Here is an 8,064-nt window from a genome sequence, read left to right as displayed (position 1 = left end):
CTACGAGCAGTAACGAGTCTTCTCTCAAATCTTGCAGGCTTCCCACATTTTCCTCTCTCTGAATAAAAGGGCTCAGCTTCCAGCAAAATTTCCCTTGACAAGTAAAGCACAAAACACTTCTTTCTCTCTTCTGTCAGCCAGCATTGAAGGTTCTCAGCAGTCGGACACCCAAAGATGATGTGCCAGGAGCATGTTCTCTTTCCCAAATATTGTTTTTAAGACATCTCAAACATCATACCTCTCATCCTGTCACCAGAAGAGAGCTCTCAGACACTGAACGCCTGACTTTCCCATTAACTTTAGAATATAATTCATATAATGATTTTGAAATACCTAAAGAAAACTATGCACAATCATTTCCTGCTCCAAACTATTGTAACATATATTGGGTTAGGGGTTCCAAGAGTCAGACTGTGTCCAAAGCAACAGTCCATCAACCTGATCTTGGTGCTGGACATGTTACTGACTGGACAAATCAGGGATTGGCGGTACCTGTTGATTTTACATCTGGAAAAGAAGATACAGACTGGGGAACGAAATGCTTTGCCATGGAAAGGGACCTGGGGGTCCTGGTCGATGGCAAGTTGAATATGAGTCAGCAGTGCCCTGGCAGCCAGGAGGGCCAACCGTGTCCTGGGGGGCATCAGGCAAAGCATCACCAGCCGGTCGAGGGAGGGGATTGTCCCACTCTGCTCTGCACTGGGGTAGCCTCACCTTGAGTATTATGTGCAGTTTTGGGCACCACAATATAAGAAAGATATTAAGCCATTAGAGAGTGTCCAAAGGAGGGCAACGAAGATGGTTAAGGTCCTTGAGGGGAAGTTGTATGAGGAGTGGCTGAGGGCACTTGGTCTGTTCAGCCTGGAGAATAGGAGACTGAGAGGAGACCTGTTTGCAGTTACAACTTCCTCCTGAGGGGAAGAAAAGGGGCAGGCACTGATCTCTTCTCTGTGGTGACCAGTGACAGGACCTGAGGCAATGGCCTGAAGTTGTGTCAGGGGAGGTTTAAACTGGATCTTAGAAAAAGGCTCTTCATGCAGAGGGTGGTTGGGCACTGGAACAGGCTCCCCAGGGAAGTGGTCACAGCACTATGCCTGAGAGAGTTCAAGAAGCATTTGAATGATACTCTCAGGCACATGGTGTGACTCCTGGGCATGGGCTTATGCAGGGCTAAGGGTTGCACTCGATGATCCTTGTAGGTCCCTTCCAACTCAGCATATTCTGTGATATAGATATGGAAAGATAAAGGAAATATATATATAAAATTATATATAATTATATATCCCTTAACAAGAGATTGTTTTTCCACCTCCATCAGGACAAGCCTCTACAGAGACTGCATCATTTTCCTGAGCCTGCAGTCACAGATGTTTCTTTTGGGCTTCATAATGAGCCTCATCTCTGTTTGCATCAATGTATCTTCTTCATCCATGCCAGAATTCCCATCGATGTCACAGTGATATTAGCGGGGACTGCAGTTTGCCACAGCAAAGCTCTATCGGAGCTTGACTCTCACTGACTTTTTATCCAAACACACACACACATATTGGGCAGGAGGGAGAAAGAAGCACAGGCAGAACAATATCATATAGCATGGGATATCACCACCCCTACTATAAAGGATTTCTGACCATTTTAGAGAAAAGAGAAAATCACTAAACTGCTTACAAGATAATGCACTCTGAACCAGTCTCCTCTAACCTCTACCATCACAAGAGTTCAGCTCGCTTGGAGTTTTAAGCTTGCAAGAATAAAGGATCTCCTAAAATCTAGGGCCATTACCCTTCTGTATAAATTTTACTTAAAATACTTCTTGTAAGTGAAGTTCTTCCACTTTCTTTCGGTGCGCTTTGTCTGCTTCGTGTTTGCAACAGAGGTAACATTCCCCGTATCCTGAAGACCATCATGGACAAGTAGAGAGTCAAAGGAGCTCCTTTTCTTCTTTGTCTCACCCCCATATGTAAGAATTTTGACTCTCTCATCATATCCCATCATGTCTATTCAGCAGATCAGCAATAGCAGACACACAAATATTTCAGTGCTCACTGTTGTTTGCATGGTTGTTTTCCTAAAAGAGACAAAGTGGGGGAAAAGTTATTTGTAGTGAGTGCTACACTTGTACCAACAGGATTGCTCAGCATGTATTCCTCCAATTACAGTATTAGTGACCTTTATACATGATTTATTAACTTAAAGATCTAGAAAACCACACCTAAATTAACTTTCACAAGTTAGCTCTTGATATGAAGGACTGACACAAAGCCCAACTGCGAGGTCATTAACCCCTATGGTATCATTAGTGTCTAAAAATGACCAAAAAGAACTGATAATTTTGTGATCATCATGCAAAAAGGAAGAATTCTGTTTGAATTATATAACAGATGTTTGCTAGGATCCACTATGCAGCCTGCATACACAGTTATGCTAATTTGGCACTGTTTCCCTTCAAGTTAGCTCTGAGTCATTAGAGCACGCAGCTAGTAGGTCCTTCTGTCTAACTAATAATTGCCTATTATTGATATTAATTAACATTTTTTGCACCTACCCTCAGCTTTGACCTAATATCTGTTGGTAGTCTAATCACAGTGGCCTATTAAAAGTCAAAATACAGAGGCCTATAGCAGTCACGAGCCATTTATCAAAAAGCAAACAAGGCCAATTAAACAGGCAGCCAGACAGTTGTCTTGATTTGCCACTGACTGTTTCTTGATCACCATTATAAATTGCTAATCGGGCAGAAAGTGCTAAGCAGTGCATCTGCAGGGGGTGGTTATTGCTCATTCCCTGCCTGGTGACAGGTGAGGGAGGCTAGTGATGGTCTTATTGATGTGAACTGCCCATCAGTTGGTAGTTATTGTTAAAGTTCATGATGCTACAGCTGATCCTTTCCTGCTGAGAGTCAATCAAATTAATTAGTGATAGAAATTCTTCTGTATTATTCTAATACAGAAATACAGAAGGAACGTAGTTTAATTTTGTTCTAGAGGCACTGGGGAAAAAAATCTCCATGCATTATAGAGTGGGAGGATGGAAAAAAAAAAGGGAAAAAATCAAATATCGCTTCTTCCATTATTTTATAATAAGGGCTGCAGCTAAAGGTTTTTATAGCCACAGATCAAGAGATCATAATAGAAGCATATTGACAGATTTTTTCTGCAATACTCCAAGGAACCAGCTGTAGCAGGAAAATATATCAAAACCTTATCATCAGAGCTGAGATCTTCTGTGAAAAATCAATAAAGAGTTATACATGGTTTGAGTTTAAACAGTTCTCTGTAGTCATTTAAACATAGTGCATCTGTGCAGCTTTTTACCTCTGGAGACTGGTGTAGCCTAGCAACTGCAAGGCTTAAACCGATTAACTACAAATGAAGTACTGTACGCCTATCAAAGCAATTGCTCATGGTTGCCTTTGTTGCAGGGGCTGAGCTAATTGAACATGATACAGTATGAAGATAATTAACACCCATGAGTTTGTTAATTGCCTGTTAGCATTACAACACAGGCTCTGCATTTCTTTTTAACTTATTCTTCTGCAGCACCTTCCTCCCTTAAAAGGGTGCAGGACTGATTTAGTTAGCAATGATATCTTATAGTTTATTAACCCTTTTCCAAGAAAAAAAATAACCCACATGTAGTAATGAAGCAAATGTATGTTCTTGTCAAACACAAACTCCCACTTAGTCTAAGCAATTTACAGGGAGAAGAAATTTGGTTTACATAGGCTGTCCAAAATATGTTTATTTTCAGATCTAATTTATTTCAAGCAATTTAGTCATTATAAATGCTTTAAAATATCTTTTGTGGCTGCTTTTATGACTCAGCTGCTCTGCCTTCTAAACTGAACGATAAATGTCTTTTAGGGTTGGAATATTAATTGAAGGCAGCATCTGGTCAGCAGCTGACCTCCCATGCTTGTCTTTGTTGACTAACCAGTTAAAACTAACAGCTTATTTGCTTTATTTACCAACTTCTCTTTCTATTATAGGGGTGGACAGCAAAGTTCTGTTTTAATTATGTCAAAAGGTAGTGCCAACTAATATAAAATAAAAGTGATTTTCCGCAATCTATTAATCTGAAAGAGATTTAATTTTAGCAAATTTCTTTTAAATTGGTTATTGTACTTGGGAAAGTATTTCCTTTATTACACTATCTTCTGAATTTGTGAAGAATGCATATGAGAGCTCATAAAGACAATGTAATGCATGCCATAAAATTATATAGGGCATTTCCTCATAAGTAGGCAATGCTTAAAGTGAAGCAAAATACAAGTAAAATAGACCAAAATAGTAGCATTTGCTTGCCGTAGGCAAGTCTCCAGTGTTTAAGCTCTACATTTCCAATACTGAATGTAAATGCCTTGATTGTGTCACAGTTGTTTAGAGCAGATTTTCTTAAACTATCTTGGGTTTCTGAGCTGTTACTGTCATAGTTAATACTGGCAGAGAAGCTGTTCCCTTGAGGAACACTACGAGTGCCCAATTACAAGTTCCATCATCAATCATAAGTATTATTTATTCAGCAAAATGAATTGCTAATTAATAACTGATGAGCATTATGGCCTTGAAGCCTGTAACACTATTAATTACCTTGGCAATTGGGATTCTGCCAGTGTAGACTACCAAGCACATTTTCCCAACAATTAGTACGGCAAGATTACAAGGCACATACCTGCTATGATAACAAGGGTGTGATGATCTCTAAGGCTTTTAGAGAGCCATGTAGCGTCTGCAAAAAATAAACAAGATTACAGCCCTACTGTGCTGGACTGTATCCTTAAAATTGTCCAATGACAAAGAGGAAGCTATTTTATACAGTGTGTTGACTGGAAGATTTGGCATCACGTCCTAAAATGAATGTTCCTGCGTAGAAGCAATGTGGTAGCAGTATGCTCAGGGTAATGTTGCTGCCTTGTGCTCGGTACCCCGCGGCTGTTTGGCTGGTGCGGCGCACTGTGATTAGTACACTGACCTGTGACTTTAGACCTCTAGCAACTGCTACCTACATGGTCTCATAGTGGTTACACATTAACATCACTGCGAAACTGAATATTTAATGAGAAAAGAAGAACACAATCTACAAACAGCAGGTTTTCCTGTGACTTCAGTATTCAGAATGCTGACATTAATGTTGCTCTACAGGTTGATGATTTGCTCCAAGTCTTCCTCCCAGACATCATCTGCTTTCTCTTCTATTCCTGTGCCACCTTGCATTTTGAGTGTAAATTCCTTGGGGCAGAGACTGAAGCTATATCTGTCTGTAAAGTATTCAGAATATCTACAGAGCTGTATGAACAACTTGAATATTGCCCAATAAACTGCAAGGCTAAGATCAGCTCCTGCCACAATGCCAAGATTTGGGCTTTGATTGTCAATAAAATATAACCTATTGCAAGAGCTCAGTTAAGATCCTAGATTATGTGATAGCAGCACGGTGATAAAGGCGAAAATTATTATTGTGGAACAGAGAGGACTCAAATATGGTGCATGCACTATAAAAACACAAAATCCAGCTGCAATACAAAAGCAAAGCCCTATATGAAAGCTGTCATATTTGCATCTGTTTTCTTTGAAGTACTGAAAAGGCCTAGAGGATGCTGGAAACATGTGCTAAGTCTATCTTTTCTGTATGTCTTTATAGAGTGCTGGCAGACAGTCACTACTGTCATTTTATCTCCTTCCCCAAGGCTGAATTTTGCCTTCATCAAACAATAAAACCAACAGCAGTTTTTGTACCATGCAGCAAGAAGATATCTGCCATCCGATCAAGAGGGGGATATTTGCTGCAGCTATCCAGCACGAAGCTGGCAATGTACATTCATAATGGCTAGGTAACTAGCTTTGTTGGAAACCTCTATGTACTGGACAATTTTCAAACAGCAAAGCAAAAACTCATTAACTTGGCCTAGTTCATCACTGTGGCTACCTTTATGGGAAAATTTTCAGAGTTTGATCCTAGAGAGTATGTTTCTGATTTCTGTATATGAATTAAAAAAGAATAAATATGCTCTTTCCTGAAAAACTAGACAGTGACAGCAATGATCATCCCAATACTCATAAAGAAAAATTTTCTTTATGTCCCCCATGGATGGCTTACACAGAGATAATTTTATTTGGAGATGGGACTTCTTTCACTTTTCTTCCTAAGCCAAATGGTTTCTACTGAATGTCAAACTACTTTTTGTCTCTGTACTGGGTAGCTGTAAAATAAAAAAAAAATCCTTTGCTCTTTAACAAAAAAAAAGTATCTAAAGTAGAATATGGATGAAAAGTTTATTTGTCATGCAAACTGTCTTCATACAGAATAGAACACATTAAACTCAGCTATAAATGTTATCAGTCTTCCCTTTATCCTACTAATTGTAAGGTCTGCTTGGATCCCTGTTTCTTATGTTGAGAGGTAAAGGGAGGAGAGGTCCCTATGCTCCAGAATATCACCATCACCTCACAGACCACCACCATTCCACACTCAACTATTTGGGAATCAACTGATTTGGAAAGACTTTGCTAAAGGAAATCTTTGATCATTGTATGTTCATTTTCACTTGCTCTATTATGTAAAACCAGCCAGGTAAAGAAGAGATGAATTTAATGATAGAAGGTATGAACACAATCTGTGCCACGTTTTCTTCCCTCTACCCAGTTGTCCATTGTTTTTTTGGCAGGCCCTACGCTGCCTGACACCCTGACATATCCTCACATCATGACAGCATACCATAAAAAAAAAGACTGGAAGCAAAGCAGCTTTCAAATATTTGGCCATCTGGCTTCATTTGTTATAACTTGGGATCTGGAAAAAGCAAGGGCCCTTGGCTGTGATCTCCTGGGATCTTGACTAAACCTAAGGCCACGGCTGTGAAGTTTCCTCAGCCCGACACACACCACCTCTGAGCCTAAAAGGTCACATCTGATAGTAGTAGCTTGTCTATCTCATAAAGGAAATTAAAAGTACACATATCTATGTGCGTAGATATATATATGTATACACACACATATATGTGTGTGTTTTGGAGTGAGACATCAAATTCTGAACAGTGGCTACTGATAGAGCAGGTGGTGAGCAGGAGCCTCACAGCACCCATCAAACATCAGCCATGTTGCTGCATTGGCTGCATGGAGGTTATTTACTGTAGGGGGACAAGTGCTTAGGGCAGGGGCACATTGGAGAGACTGGCTCTGTGAAGTCACAGAATCACAGGATATGCTGAATTTAAAAGGACCCACAAGGATCATTGAGACCAACCCTTAGCCCTGCATAAGACCATGCCCAGGAGTCACACCATGTGCCTGAGAGTATCATTCAAATGCTTCTTGAACTCTCTCAGGCATAGTGCTGTGACCACTTCCCTGGGGAGCCTGTTCCAGTGCCCAACCACCCTCTGCATGAAGAGCCTTTTTCTAAGATCCAGTTTAAACCTCCCCTGACACAACTTCAGGCCATTGCCTCAGGTCCTGTCACTGGTCACCACAGAGAAGAGATCAGTGCTTGCCCCTTTTCTTCTCCTCAGAAGGAAGTTGTAACTGCAAACAGGTCTCCTCTCAGTCTTCTCTTCTTCAGGCTGAACAGACCAAGTGACCTCAGCTGCTCCTCACACAGCTTCCCCTCAAGGCCCTTCACCATCCCCATTGCCCTCCTTTGGACGGCAAAGCCTGTGGAGTAGGCGCTGCACCAGAGCGTGTTCTGTGTGGAATGCCACAGGGAAAACCCTAGCCTTGAGCAATAAAAAGAGCCAGATCCCCCCAGTTAGCTGGAGAATCAAGGCTCACTGCGCCAACCACAAAGACCAGCTACACACTCTTTTGCTCCCAAAACAGAGCATGTGCCTTTGCTAAAAGAAAGTCCAGAAATGCACTCAGGGAACTGCCATGGAATTGGCTCCTGAAGACAAATCACTCTAAAGCATCATTATCTTTTCAGAAAACTACGTTTGAGCAGTGCCAATCAGAACCCTGGAACTCATAAACTTGCTCAAGATACAAAATGCTGATACATTTTAGATAACTTTTTTTTAAACTCTTTACTAAATATTGTAGGAATCGGTAAACTGACAACATTTGCTAGGAA

At 40.8% G+C, this 8,064-nt stretch overlaps 1 long non-coding RNA gene across 1 annotated transcript; it reads right to left on the bottom strand.

Moving 5' to 3' along the window:
- Positions 1–1,507: 1,507 nt before the first annotated feature.
- On the bottom strand, positions 1,508–7,113 carry LOC116789452. The gene is made up of 4 exons (XR_004358033.1): positions 7,042–7,113; positions 6,097–6,199; positions 4,672–4,728; positions 1,508–2,068 (listed from the first exon to the last, which is right to left on the bottom strand). It is a non-coding gene; the product is annotated as an uncharacterized LOC116789452 (long non-coding RNA).
- Between the last annotated feature and the right edge of the window lie 951 nt (positions 7,114–8,064).

The sequence above is a fragment of the Chiroxiphia lanceolata genome, chromosome 7 (assembly GCF_009829145.1).
Source record: "Chiroxiphia lanceolata isolate bChiLan1 chromosome 7, bChiLan1.pri, whole genome shotgun sequence".
NCBI classification, from domain to species: domain Eukaryota; kingdom Metazoa; phylum Chordata; class Aves; order Passeriformes; family Pipridae; genus Chiroxiphia; species Chiroxiphia lanceolata.
The sequence above is the reverse complement of the archived record's forward strand: the minus strand, read 5'-3'. Positions and strand labels throughout refer to the sequence as shown.